The following is a 15,028-nucleotide window of genomic DNA, read 5'->3' on the forward strand; positions in this document are numbered from 1 at the left end:
GGAGAGAAGAAGAGAGAGGGAAAGAGAGGAGAGAGAGACACAGAGGAGGAGAGAGATGGAGAGAGAGGAGGAGGAGGGAAATAGGGTGTGAGAGGGAGATGTAAAAAGAGAGGAGGAAAGAGGAGGAGAGAGAGAGAGAGAGAGACACACACAGAGAACGAAAAAGAGAGGAGGAGAGAGATGGAGAGAGAGAAGAGAGGGAGAGAGGAGGAGGAGGGAAAGGACGAAAGAGAAAGAGAAAAAGAGAGAGGAGAGGGAGGAGGAGGAAAATAGGGCAAGAGGGAGATGTAAATAGAGAGAGGAGAGAGGGGGAGAGAGATGGAGAGAGAGAAGAGAGGGAGAGAGAGGAGAAGAGAAAAAGAGAGAGGAGAGGAGGGAGGAGGAAAATAGGGTGAGAGGGAGATGTAAAAAGAGAGGAGGAAAGACGAGGAAAGAAGAAGAGAGAGGAGAGAGAGACACACAGAGAACGAGAGAGATGGAGAGAGAGAAGAGAGATGGAGAGAGAGAAGAGAGAGGAGGAGAGAGATGGAGAGAGAGGAGAGAGAGGAGGAGAGAGATGGAGAGAGAGGAGAGAGAGGAGGAGAGAGATGGAGAGAGAGGAGAGAGAGGAGGAGAGAGATGGAGAGAGAGGAGAAGGAGGGAAAGGAGGAAAGAAAAAGAGATGTAAAAAGAGAGAGGAGGAAAGAGAGGAGAAGAGAGACACAGAGAATGAGAGAGAGGAGGAGAGAGATGGAGAGAGAGGAGGAAGAAAATAGGGTGAGATGGATACGTAAAAAAAGAAAAGGAAAGAGGAAGAGAGAGGGAAAGAGAACGAAAAAGAGAGGAGGAGAGAGATGGAGAGAGAGAAGAGAGGAAGAGAGGAGGAGGAGGGAAAGGAGGCAAAAGAGAAAGAGAAAAAGAGAGAAGGAAAGAGGAGGAGAGAAGAAGAGAGGGAAAGAGAGGAGAGAGAGAGATGGAGAGAGAGAAGAGAGGGAGAGAGAGGAGAAGAGAAAAAGAGAGAGGAGAGGGAGGAGTAGGAAAATAGGGTGAGAGGGAGATGTGAAAAAAAGAGGAGAAAAGACGAGGAAAGAAGAAGAGAGAGGAGAGAGATGGAGAGAGAGAAGAGGGAGAGAGGAGGAGGAGGGAAAGGAGGAAAGAGAAAGAGAGAGAGGAGAGGGAGGAGGAGGAAAAGAGGGTGTGATAGGGAGACGTAAAAAGAGAGAGGAGGAAAGAGGAGGAGAGAGGGAAAGAGAGGAGAAAAGAGACACACAGAACGAAAAAGAGAGGAGGAGAGAGATGGAGAGAGAGGAGGAGGAGGGAAAGGAGGAAAGAGAAAAAGAGAGAGGAGAGGGGGGAGGAGGAAAATAGGGTGAGAGGGAGACGTAAAAAGAGAGAAGGAAAGAGAGACACAGAGAACGAGAGAAAGAGGAGGAGAGAGGGGGAGGGAGAGAGAACATATGGTGGATTAATATAATATTCATTCTAATCTCTGTGGACGGCTCAATGGACGTCATCCAAGTGCGTCAAGATAACAATTGATAGAAAGAATAAAACAACTCCAAAATTACAGAACAATAGGTCCAGATGAAGCCATTTGTATTTTTTCTGTGACAGTCACAAGGGCATTTATAAAATATTCATTCTAAAATGTGATTCATATAAAATGTTTTTGCCCACAATCTTGCAGATGTTACAATTTGTACTACAAATTGTATGAAAAAGGAAAAATTAAATGTATTGTGATTTATTTAAAAGAAAAAAACATTTGATATTCTTCGTTTCAAGTCTGTACGTTGTATGTTTAATTTTGCCTTAGCTTATATAGATTGTAAATAGGAGTGTAACGGTTCATGTATTCGTTCTAAACCGTTTCTGTGTCAATTTGTGTGTGTTTACGTTTACACCACAACATTTGCAGCTACACGGAAGGTTCAACTCTTTAATATTCACGTGGAAACTCGTCCGTGATTGGGGCAGTGTTTCCCGTAGCGCTTTATAGGCGAGTTTCAGCTGACGTCATTGTTATTAAAAGCCCGCGTTGCTGCTGGGAAATACTTTGGTCGGAGGCAAGAAACACGATAGCGTCAAACACAGTGCGTAACCTCGCGGATTTATCCCCGATAATGGTTAAATTCCTGCTGCATTATCGGATGCACAAATAGAAGCACGGAAGAAGGAAAATGTCTTTTTCGTATTCTGAGTGAAAAGAACCGCTAACGGTGAATTAAACGGCTTTCAAACATTCGCAGAGCAAACGTAGAAGATCCTAACAAACCGTGGACTCCAACAAGTTCAACAACACATCGAGACTCTTGGAGGTTTTCATCTTTTCTGCTGTGAATGGCCCAGGAGTTTCCACCAAGTCATTGTGGATATCACCGAAGTGAATATTTGTCCAGGTAGTTGGCGATTCCGACCACAAATTTGGTTTGGTCCACCTTTTGTCGGGGTTGAAAAGGGTGACTTGTCGTCCATCGATGCTTCTGACTAATTTCTGGTCAAATCGTCTTCAGTCCTCTGCCGTTAGAGTGGATAAATAACTGGGATCAATACCCTTTACTTGCTTTCTCGCTCCGTCCGTCATGTTGAATTAGTGTTTCTTGCCGCCGACCAAAATAATTCCCAGCATGCAACGCGCGCTTTTGTCAACAATGAAACTCGCCTATAGTTAGGGCGGCCACCTTGATAACAATTGCTTCCCGCCTTGACTACGTCCCTCCGAACCACACGAATCCTCGCAAAACTACGATCGTCGCGCCCAGGCCCTCGCTCTCATCTTTCACCAGCATGGAATCTCCGCTACTTCCCCCCATAACTGCGACCTCTGTCTCGAGCGAAAGGGCATTTTCAACCGCTGGGGACATTGTACCTGCAGCAGATCCGCATAAACTCTTACTGCAGACAATGTGGACAAGTTGTTTTTTCTGGCCAAAAATATGAAGACTGAGTAAAACGTTACGCTGGAACTTTTAAAAGTTTTGTTTACTGTTTACAAGGAATTTAATTTAATAATATTTAATACATTTGCTGCATATTTGATTTAGCTTATTAGTGTCACCAAGCAGCACTTTGCATTTATTTTATTTTCCCGTTTGTATAATGTTAAAACAAATTCTTGGTTTAATAAAAACACAAACGACAAGCAAATTTTTCACTTTGTTCCCATACTGTACCGAAAATGAACCACAAAACCGAGGTACGTACCGAATCATGATTTTTGTGAACCGTTACACCCCTAATTGTAAAAGCAGCTCTTGGGGTAAAATGAGACGACTGTGAGCTGAATACAACCGATTATAAAGCGTGTAATTGCCCGAGAATCAGGAAGTGCACTGTTAACATGCTAGTTATTATTAGCTTTACCGTGGTGGCAAAGCTAAAAGTAGTTAAAAGCGCTTATCACTCTTCATTATAGAAAAGTGAGGAATAACATTGGACCACTGGGCACAGTTTCAAATGATCATGTTCTGTTTTGTGTTTTTAAGAGTAGAAAAGTTCAGTACAGCACCTTTAACACGGTCATTTAGCATTACTCACCGACGAGCGAGTCCATTTATCACAAACACTCGGCGAGAACAAAGGGTTACCGAATGTATCTACGGGACAAAGTTTTTTTCTTCTTTAAAAATACAGCAATGCACCAAGTCGATGTGTACATACTCATAAATCTCTCCAGCAGCCTCGCTCCAATAAAGTGACAGAACAAGAAGTTAGAAAACATCTGCAACTGCACACACACACACACACACAGCTCGTCGTGTGTCGGCTGAAAGTTACGAGGGCTTCATTCGTTCTGCATCACAAATCATACGTCCAGAATGTGCAGAAAAACGCGACTTGTCCATGATCTCTTCTTCTAGATTATTGTTGTTTTCTTTCACTCATAACAAAGTATAATACAGCTGTTTAAAGATCCACTATGTAACTTTTAATGTGGAGGGTCCATCAAATGATTTTCTCCGTGCAGATGTCATTACTGTGCCTGAAATGTTCCACAGTGTGACATTAAACATCTCTACCTTACATTTATTCAATTAGAGGTGGTTTAATCGCTCAAAAATACCCAGACGTGCAACAGAAACTCCCTGAAGAGCCTTACTGTAGAGCAGAAACTATGGTCAAACTATGACCCGTGGGCAGTGTTGGGGAGTAACAGATTACATGTACCACAGTTACGTAATCAGAGTACAAATTATGAGTAACTGTATTCAGTTACAGTTACTGTTTCAGTGAGTGGTAATTGGATTACAGTTACTTGGTTGAAATCAGTGGATTACATGGTGGTATTTTCCTGTTTCCACATTTTGGGCTATATCCCTTTTTTTTTGTTTTTTCTAAGTAATTCCACTAATTGCTGGACACTAAACCAGGTCTAAACCAGGACTAAACCAGGACTAAACCAGGACTAAACCAGGTCTAAACCAGGACTAAACCAGGTCTAAACCAGGACTAAACCAGGACTAAACCAGGTCCAAACCAGGTCCAAACCAGGTCTAAACCAGGTCTAAACCACTAAACCAGGTCCAAACCAGTTCTAAACCAGGTCTAAACCAGGTCTAAACCAGGTCCAAACCAGTTCTAAACCAGGTCTAAACCAGTTCTAAACCAGTTCTAAACCAGGTCTAAACCAGGTCCAAACCAGTTCTAAACCAGGTCTAAAACCAGTTCTAAACCAGTTCTAAACCAGGTCTAAACCAGGACTAAACCAAGACTAAACCAGGTCTAAAACAGGATTTAACAGGACTAAACCATGCTGCACAAACCGTGCCTCTTCTTCTGTCAATAATATTTTTAATACGGTTCAGTAAAGTCTGGGCTTTTCATATTTTTTTTTAGCAGACAAAACATCTCACGTGAAGATATCCGAGTCTTTGTTACTCTACAGAAAATCAAGTAATCCAAAGTATTCAGATTACATTACTCACTTTAAGTAATTTAATGGATTACGTTACAAACTACATTTTGGGGTATGTAATCTGTAATCTGTAGGGGAATACATTTTAAAAGTCACCTTCCCAACACTGTCCGTAGGCCAAATGCAGCCCTCAGACAAATTTTTCTTGGGCCTCAGGCTTACAGGTGACTTGGCCCAAATGACCTTGCATCCATGAAAAATTTACTTTTTATTGCAAGTTTTTTTTTTTTTTTTTTATCTACCTTGTTAAGCCTATATTTAATATTTAGTGTGTGGTTTTGAGGATTTTAGCATGAATAAAGGACTGATGGCTCATTCTAACGTGTTAAACATGCACATATTTCAATTATTCACTGTACTGAGCACCAGTCTGTGGCCCTCGATCAACCCTCTGCTTCATCTGTGTTTAGATATTTATGAAAAAGTTTGGACACCCTTTATCAAGAAATATAATTAAAAAGTACCTGCCTACCGTGGAGTGAACGAATCCTAATGCTGCAGGGTCAGACGGTTAAAAATACTGAAGGAAGTAGGCGTTTTTTTTTGTTTGTTTGTTTACATAAGCTAAAAAATGGGAGGCGTTCCCATTTAGGAAAGAAATGCCCATTCATGTTCTGCAAACTGACGATTATAAGAAAAACAGGCATTCTGACAGTGAGCGGGGACGCCTCTCCACAGATCTGACCTGGAACTTGGTCTGGTTTGGTCTCCATGAGAATAGAAATTCTTAATGCTATACTGTGAAACATTTCTGGCAGAGCAATAACATCTCCACAGAGAAGATATTTGACGAGTCTCCACACCAAAAACACAATGCACCTTTAAATATGGAATTTATTCGTTTTGGTTGGGAGTCTGTCACCTGCTTGTGTCTGTGGATATGTAATTTCTCTGGCTGGAATGTTCCACAGTGTGACATTAAACAACTCTACCTTACATTTATTCAATTAGAGGTGGTGTAAAAGCTCAAAAATACCTAGAAAAGCAGACATTGTGACTGTGAGCAGGGTCGCCTCTCCGTCCTGTCTGAGCTAAAAGTTACTGGGGCTGCATTTGTTCATCATTGCAAATCATATCTCCTCGACATACAATGAACAATTTGGCACGAAAGTTAGCGGGGGAATTAAAAATAACTGCGGCAGAGTTGGGACAATGGGAGGGCGCCAGTTCTGTGCAGCTTTTAATTAATGCCTCGTTTGGAATGAGTCCAAATGAGAAGTCTGTTTCCATACAGATCCTTTAGTCAATACAGTCTGCTCGTCTACAAGAACTGTTCCTCCGAGGATTCCAGCGAGTGTGGAGGGAATTTGCATATTTTAACTCAGTCACAGTGACCAGATGGATGGACCAAAGAGAGCATGGATAACTACAAATTCAGAAAATATTTGTCAAGATTGGTGTAGTCAAGCAAAAAGACGACAAAGTACAATTCAACCTGGAGACAAGAGGAGAGAATGGATGATGAAAGGATGAGGAGAGTGAAATGAAGGATGAGAGGATGGGGAAAGTACGAGGGATGATGAGAGGATGAGGAGAGTGAAGCGGACAATGAGGTGATGAGGAGAGTGAAGATGAGGAGAGTGAAGGGAACGATGAGAGGATGAGGAGAGCAAGTGAAGGGAACGATGAGAGGATGACGAGAGAAGATGAGGAGAGTGAAGGGGATGATGAGAGGATGAGAAGAGAGATGAGGAGAATGAAGATGAAGAGAGTGAAGGAGACAATGACAGGATGAGGAGAATGAAGATGAGGAGAATGAAAGGGATGATGAGAGGATGAGAGCGAAGAGGAAGATGACAGGATGAGGAGAGTGAAGGAGACGATGAGAGGATGAGGAGAGTGAAGAGGAAGATGAGGGGATAAGGAAGGGGACAATGAGAGGATGAGGAGAGTGAAGATGAGGATGAGAGGATGAGGAAAGTGAAGATGATGATGAGAGGATGAGAGTGAAGAGGAAAGATGAGAGGATGAGGAGAGCAAGTGAAGGGAACGATGAGAGGATGAGAAGAGAGATGAGGAGAATGAAGATGAAGAGAGTGAAGGAGACAATGACAGGATGAGGAGAATGACAATGAGGAGAATGAAAGGGATGATGAGAGGATGAGAGCGAAGAGGAAGATGACAGGATGAGGAGAGTGAAGGAGACGATGAGAGGATGAGGAGAGTGAAGACAAAGATGAGGAGAGTGAAGAGGAAGATGAGGGGATAAGGAAGGGGACAATGAGAGGATGAGGAGAGTGAAGATGAGGAGAGTGAAGGGGACGATGAGAGGATGAGGAAAGTGAAGATGACGATGAGAGGATGAGAGTGAAGAGGAAAGATGAGAGGATGAGGAGAGTAAAGGGGATGATGAGAGGATGAGAAGAGAGATGAGGAGAATGAAGATGAAGAGAGTGAAGGAGACAATGACAGGATGAGGAGAATGAAGATGAGGAGAATGAAAGGGATGATGAGAGTGAAGAGGAAGATGACAGGATGAGGAGAGTGAAGGAGACGATGAGAGGATGAGGAGAGTGAAGACAAAGATGAGAAGATGATGAGAGTGAAGAGGAAGATGAGGGGATAAGGAAGGGGACAATGAGAGGATGAGGAGAGTGAAGATGAGGAGAGTGAAGAGGAAAGATGAGAGGATGAGGAGAGTAAAGGGGAGATGAGAGGATGAGGAGAGTGAAGATGAGAGTGAAGGGGAAGTTTAGAGGATGAGGAGAGTGAAGACGAGGGGAATGGGAGGATGAGAGATGAGGAGAATGAAGGGGAGGATGAGAGGATGAGGAGAGTGAAGATGAGAGTGAAGGGGAAGTTTAGAGGATGAGGAGAGTGAAGACGAGGGGAATGAAAGGGAGGATGAGAGGATGAGGAGAGTGAAGGTGATGATGAGAGGATGAGGAGAATGAAAGGGACGATGAGAGGATGAGGAGAGTGAAGATGAGAGTGACAGGGCAATGAGAGGATAAGGAGAATAAAAGGGATGATAAGAGGATGAGAGTGAAGGGGATGATGAGATGATGAGGAGAGCGAAGATGAGGAGAGTGAAGATGAGAGGAATGAAGGGGATGATGAGAGGATGAGAGAGATGAAGATGAGAGATGAGGATGATGAGATGATGAGAGAGAGATGAGAGGATGATGAAGATGAGAGGATGAGAGAGATGAGATGATGAGGAGATGAGAGAGATGAGGAGAGAGAGATGAGAGAAGATGAGATGAGAGAGAGAGATGAAGAGCGAAGGAGATGAAGATGAGAAGATGAGGATGAGAGAGCGAAAAGGAGATGAGAGTGAAGAGTGAGAGGTGAAGTGGAGGATGAAAGGATGAGAGTGAAGGGGATGTTGCAAAGATGAGGAAAGAGAAGAGGACGATGAGAGGATGAGGAGAGTGAAGATGAGAGGAGTGAAGATGAGGGGAGTGAAGGGGACAGTGAGAGGATGAGGAGAGTGAAGATGTGGAGACTGATGGGGAAGATGAGAGGATGAGGAGAGAGAAGAGGATGATGAAAGGATGAAGGAAGTGAAGGACACAATAAGAGGATGAGGACAATGAAGATGACGATGGGAGGATGAGGAGAGCGAAGAGGATGAGGAGAGGATGAGAAGTTTGAAGAGGACAATGAGAGGATGAGGACAGTGAGGGGGAAGATGAGAGGATGAGGAGAGTGGAATAAACCTTGAACTATAGATTTTGCAAAATATTCCAGGTCTCCACTTATCATTGTTTTAAAAAAATATGTCAACATTTTTTCTCTTTTCATTCAAACTTCTTCCAACTTAAATAAACTGCGATTGCTCAGTTGTTTGTACATTAAACTGAGGAAGATAACTGTAATTGATCATTTCTATTGATCTATATGTGCTACACTTCAAATGCATAAACAGAAAACACAGTGAAAAGCAAAAGATCAGGCTGCTCCTCACTAATAACTCATGTGTGAATGGAAATCATAGCTCAAACTCCATTTAAAACATCAAACGCTGTTGCTGCCTCTCGGTTCACAGATTTTGTAGATCGTTCTATCAGTTTCCCGCTAAAATCGTCTTTATACTGCGCTCCCCTACAGCGGTGAATGTGTAGACCCCAGGAGCGCGCTTGGGTAAAAAACAAGTGTCTTTGAACGCAGCAGCTTTATTCCGAGGGCCTATGGGGTGTTATAGTACAGCGGAGCCCTGAGCTACTGCGCTGCCCCACGGGACCATGGGACATTTGATCAGCTGTGGCAGGAAGCAGCCCTCTTTGATGATGAAGCTGCGACCCTGCCAAAAGAACCGCCACCTGAACTGCTGTGAGCCACGCTTTTATTCCGGCGCAAAAGCAGAATTCAAAGAGTCACTGGTTTCAGATGTAAAGTTTTACTATAAGATGAAATACACAAAAGGACATGAAGCAAGCACATGTGAAAAGTAACTTAGCCATGAGCTTTGACTGAGCTCCACAGTACACACAAAGAGTTCAGATGGGGGTGATTGACAGGTGGATAAGCCAATCAGGGACACGCGTGGCTCACCTGTACCAAAAAACAAAAACAAATGAGCTTTAGCAGTCCAATGTCTTTCTGGACGGGGTGGAACTCAGCCTCGTCAAAGAGTTTAAAGGTTGTATAGAGGATTTTTTAAGGAAAGAGAATACAGCGACGGTCCTTTTTCAAATGTTGTGCAGCTCCTTCAGTAGAAACATCTCCTCCCGCCTCCTTACTCTAGAAATCACATTTGTTTACAGTCAATGCGTGTTCAGGATCACTGTTGAGAAGTAATTTAGTGACTGACAGTGTTGGGAAGGTGACTTTTAAAATGTATTCCCCTACAGATGACAGATTACATACCCCAAAATGTAGTTTGTAACGTAATCCATTAAATTACTTAAAGTGAGTAAAGTAATCTGAATACTTTGGATTACTTTATTTGCTGTAGAGAAGCAAAGACGAGGAAATTTTCACATAAGATGTTTTATCTGCTAAAAGAAAATGAAAAGCCCAGACTTTACTGCACCGTATTAAAAATATTATTGATAAAAGAGGAGGAGACACAGTCCACTTGGCATGATTTAGTCCTGTTAAATCCTAGTTTAGACCTGGTTTTAGTCCTGGTTTAGACCTGGTTTAGTCCTAGTTTAGATTCCTGGTTTAGTCCTGGTTTAGACCTAGTTTGGACCTGGATTTAGACCTGGTTTGGACCTGGGTTTAGAACTGGTTTTAGACCTGGTTTAGACCTTGTTTAGAACTGGTTTGGACCTGGGTTTAGACCTGATTTGGACCTGGGTTTAGACCTGGTTTTAGATCTGGTTTAGACCTGGTTTAGTGTCCGGCAATGAGTGGAATTACCAAACAAATCAAAAAAACTGGAATAGCCCAAAATGTAAAAACAGGAAAATAGCGTCATGTAATTCATTTATTTCAACAAAGTAACTGTAATCCAGTTACCACTAAATGAAACAGTAACTGTAACCGAATACAGTTACTCATAATCTGTATTCTGATTACGTAACTCTGGTACATGTAATATGTTACTCCCCAACACTGGTGACCAATGCGTCAGTTTTTACACCCTCTGTCTGCATTCGCGTCATTGCTGGAAGGAACCTCCAAGAATCACCTCAGTTTGACTTTGTTCCTTTTCCTCTTCTCTTCTTCTTTCAGCGACCTCAAAAAAGGACTTTCTTTTGCGGCGAACTGGTCGTGGATTCTTGTCCGCCATCGCAACAAACTTTATGCAAATTGCGAGGAAGCTACAGTTTAAAAAAGCCTCTAAGAACCGCTGCGTAAACCATGTAATCCCCGCGCATCGTGAGTACTTACACTATAAACCTAGGGAGTTTGATTGACAACCTAACAGCCAATAGAAAATGAGGTAGTCTCGTTATCTATTGGCTGATGTTTATGTGGCCTCACTACGTCCACAGTTGATGGATTTTCATTCTTTTTCTTTTGGTCAACATAATTACAAGGCTGCTGCATCTCTGTAATGGTATTTTAAACTTTCATTGACAATTTGAAAAAAAAAAAATCCTCCATACAACCTTTAAATACCTGGGACTGACGTTGGACCCGACATTGACATTTAAGAAACACACAAAAAGCGCCTCACAAAAACTATAAATTTTAACTTGGTGAATTTTAGACAAGTAAGATCGTTTATGACTCTATATGCTGCATGAATGTTTTTACACTGTCTCATATAGAGTGTTGCATAACCACATGGTCACTTGCTGCTGGCACAACACTCAAACCCATCGAAGCCATAAAAATACTGGACAGAAAAATCTCTCTCATTTCACCACTGCACTATTTTAGATAAGTATAATCTGCTTTAATAATTTAGTTGATTTAAATAGGGATGTTTTATCTATAAAGTTTTGTGTGGACTTGCCTCCCCTCTAAGATTGTGTGGTTTTAACATATTTGATATTTACTGTGATTTTAGCCAAGTGTGATGGATGAATTTAACTAATTGTTTATGGAACAAACCATTCTGCACTGGAGCACTGTAACACTTTATTTTGTAATTATGTTTATATAAATGTTTTGTGGATGAATGAAATGTGAAATGTGGGGCCTGCCTCTCAAATCTGCAAAGCAAATTTACCTACGGGTACGAATAAAGCAACCAAACCTAACCTAACCTCTGTTACAGGATTTTATGAAAGTAAAGACTGTCAGTGGGATTGGAACTAGGGCCACAGTCCCGGGGAACTGTGAGGTCCCACACAGACGCACCACACTCGGACAATGTATGCTCTCAGTCAGAGTCTCCCATTATCAGTAAGAGAGACTCCAACACTTGCCACTTTCAAATCCCACTTGAAACAGCGGCTAAAGGAAAACCAGACTTGTGGACATTTTCAGTTTAGAACTGTCACTTGTTTTTGTTGTTTTTTTCTTTGTTAAATTTGTGGTGTTTCCTGCTGAGGGACTACAGATGGAAATGAGCATTCTTGCTATAATCTGGCATATTTATACTGCAGTGTTGTAGATGTTCATTAATATGCGCTGTCCCTATTAAATAAATAAATAAATAAACAAAAGTGGCTGCTTAGGAGGACAAAAGATACTAAAAAATATCACAAGGGACTGAAAAACATTGATAATTTTTGTGGAATGAATGAGTGAAGTTCTAAATGTAATTTTGTTAAATCATAAGTGACCAATGAGTTCTTTCACATGAAAAGAACTTAAACAGTTGGCTGTATTACCCTCTAGGGGTGTAACGATATCCAAGTCTCACGATAAGATATTGTCACGGTATGAACCTCACGATACGATATTTATTGCGATATCGTGGGAAAGCTCACGATATGGTGGGGAGGCTCACGATTAGGAATATAACAAATCCAAATCTTTCAGAACAATATTTTCACGATATACATCTCATGGTACGATATTTATTGCAATATAAACTGTTAATATGCTACTCTTTCCTCTTAAAAAGACTTGACAAGACTTAATCCAAAGAACTAAGACTTAAAAGTGCTTAGAACTGTTATTTCTTCATGTAGTCTGCACTGAAATGGAGCAAAGGATCATGGTCTATGTAGTTCCCTCTGTCTTTTTTTTTTTTTAGATATTGCTGCACCATAACTCTTAATTTAAGCAAAGAGACTTGTAATTCAATATATCGTGATGGTCCCTGATATTATTGTGAGCACTTTTACAATATTAGAAGTAAATTTTAAAAGTAAAACTATAACCCTGCATTTAAAGGATTTATGTCTGAGCAGCAACAGCAAGTTGTACTTAATGAGAGAAAGCTTGGCGGACTGATATAGGCGAAAATAGTCCCTCAACATGCGGCGATTCATGCAATGCAAGGTTAGTTTTATTTCAAACATTATTCTATCAACACAGACATTTACAAGGACAGTCTGGTGTAATAATAGATTTACTTCGGGTGTTTTGTGGAGTGGGTAAGACTGTTTTCAGTGGCAGGATAACTATGGCCATTGACATGCACTAGCCTAGCACCAGTAACCTCTGCAAATACAAGGACTGGATGGAATATTTAAAAAACTGTCTCCACACGTCTCCAACACTCTGGCTCACTAGGAAATGAGGTCCTATGTCCAAAATTCTGGACTGTCCCTTTAAAATACAGAAGGTGCTAATATTTCGCCAGCATTTTGCACACTGGACACATTGGACTATTGGACTACTTTCATATCCAAATTTAGTACAGTATAATTCTTTATGACCCTTTACTTTTGTAACTGTTGATAAATGGGTGACACAGCAGCTCCTCTCCATTAAAATGAATGGTGTAGTTGCCCCCACGGAGCTGTTCGACCCTTTTGTTTGTGGGCGTTTCCTTGTTTACGACTGTCAAAATGGCTGCCAGATCCTTTAACCTTATCTGAGTCCAAGTCATTATTTGTTGACAACATTATTAGCAATAGTTTGTCTAGTCACAGCAAAACAAAACAAGTGACTGGAGCAGAATACCTTCATGAGTCGAGTAAAAAATAGCCCGGTTAGCTTTTAAAACCTTAAGACTGCAATTAGGCTCATTTGTGCATTTGAATATTAACCAACATTTTCAATTCTTTACAGATCTTACTAATGACTATTTCTTTGTACGATTATAAATGAATCAGAACGGTTATAGACGTTTAAAAAGAGATTTAAATCAAATGGCTAAAAACTAACAAAGCAGAGACAGAATATACTTAACCTTTGTAATGACTTTGGAATGCTAATTAGTAAACTAGGTAGTCAAATTAACCAGCTCACAAAAAAGGCTGTAAACACAACCTGATAAAGTCTAACGAAGCAGACAACAGATTGCAAGTCCAGATCGAATTATAAGCCGATTATTTAGAATCAAGAGCCATGGCCGATAAGCTCTTCTGATATTTTTGGGCAAATAAGTAGAACCGATTTTTATTTTCTCCCACTTATTATGTAATTTAAATGGACTAAAAACTCACTCATAGACCTTTTTTTCACAACAAACCTATAAAAAGCTGTGTAGTCACGTTTAGTGTTCAAATAAAGCTCTACGGACAATTCTGCTTTATGTTTGGTTTTAATATTATTGTTTATCGTCTATATTTATTTCAGCAACATATCACGCTTCAAAATGTGTTATCGTTACAGACTTTACAGAGTGCCCTGCCAGTATTGGGGATCTAACTGCCAACCTTCATGTTTTTTCCCATACAGCCCATAAAGGTTTTCTTCACAGGACACTATAGCATAAAACTAGGGTGAACATATTTCCATTTGTGAAAACCCGGACACCTTAACGGGGATGGGAGTTGGGGCCTTGACATTGAGCTACTCTCAACCTGTGCACATGGCCTCCCACTTGTTCTGACCGGGACAGAAAATGGAGAATTTCTTCGCATTTGTGCTTCGGCATGTTGCAGACTGACCGACTGTTTTTGCGTCTGCTCGCTCCTTCTGAGTTACAAAGAGCTAAGAGAGACGCTCAGTTTAATGGCCCCAATGAAAGATCATGAAAACCCGGACGTTTCCACCAATAAAAAAAAAAAAAAAACCCGGACGTCCAGGACAGGACGCAAAAAACGGACATGTCCAGGGAAAAACTGATGTTTGGTCACCATACATAAAACAGAGGTGAAGAGCGGGAGAGACAATCAGAAAACTGTCTCCCATGAAATTGTCTCAAAGCTCTATGGGGAAATCAGCTGGAAAGTCTCCCTGAATTGTTCCCTTTATTAGTTAGTTAATTTATATCCATATAAATAAATAAAAAAAAATAAATCATTATATATAAGTTACAATATCTCTCAACACATTTGTTCATAATTACAAACAAAACATGCAAAAATTATGTGGTCTCAAACATGGAACTCCTGTGTTCTCAATAAAAGTGTCACAGCTATTTCAGGATTTTATTTAACATATTTCAATAAAATACATAGTTAAGACCTTCCTAAAAGTGATTCTGAATGATTTTTGAACAAATTCTGTAGCTTTTTAAATTTCTTGTGTTGCGCTGCTTACAAATTATGTTCATGACAGGTAGGAAAATAATTAATATTTCTTCCCCAATTAACAGTTACAGATGTTACAAAATATGGGAAGCAAGAAAAAAGTATTAAAAATGTGATTTCATAGTAAACTTCTGCGAGCAAATGAGGATTTTATTGATCTTACATGCTGAAAAAATGTGTGCCGTTTTGGGAAGAT

Source organism: Boleophthalmus pectinirostris, unplaced genomic scaffold (genome assembly GCF_026225935.1).
Source record: "Boleophthalmus pectinirostris isolate CB_2022bp ecotype Guang Dong unplaced genomic scaffold, ASM2622593v1 HiC_scaffold_1, whole genome shotgun sequence".
Classification (NCBI taxonomy): domain Eukaryota; kingdom Metazoa; phylum Chordata; class Actinopteri; order Gobiiformes; family Gobiidae; genus Boleophthalmus; species Boleophthalmus pectinirostris.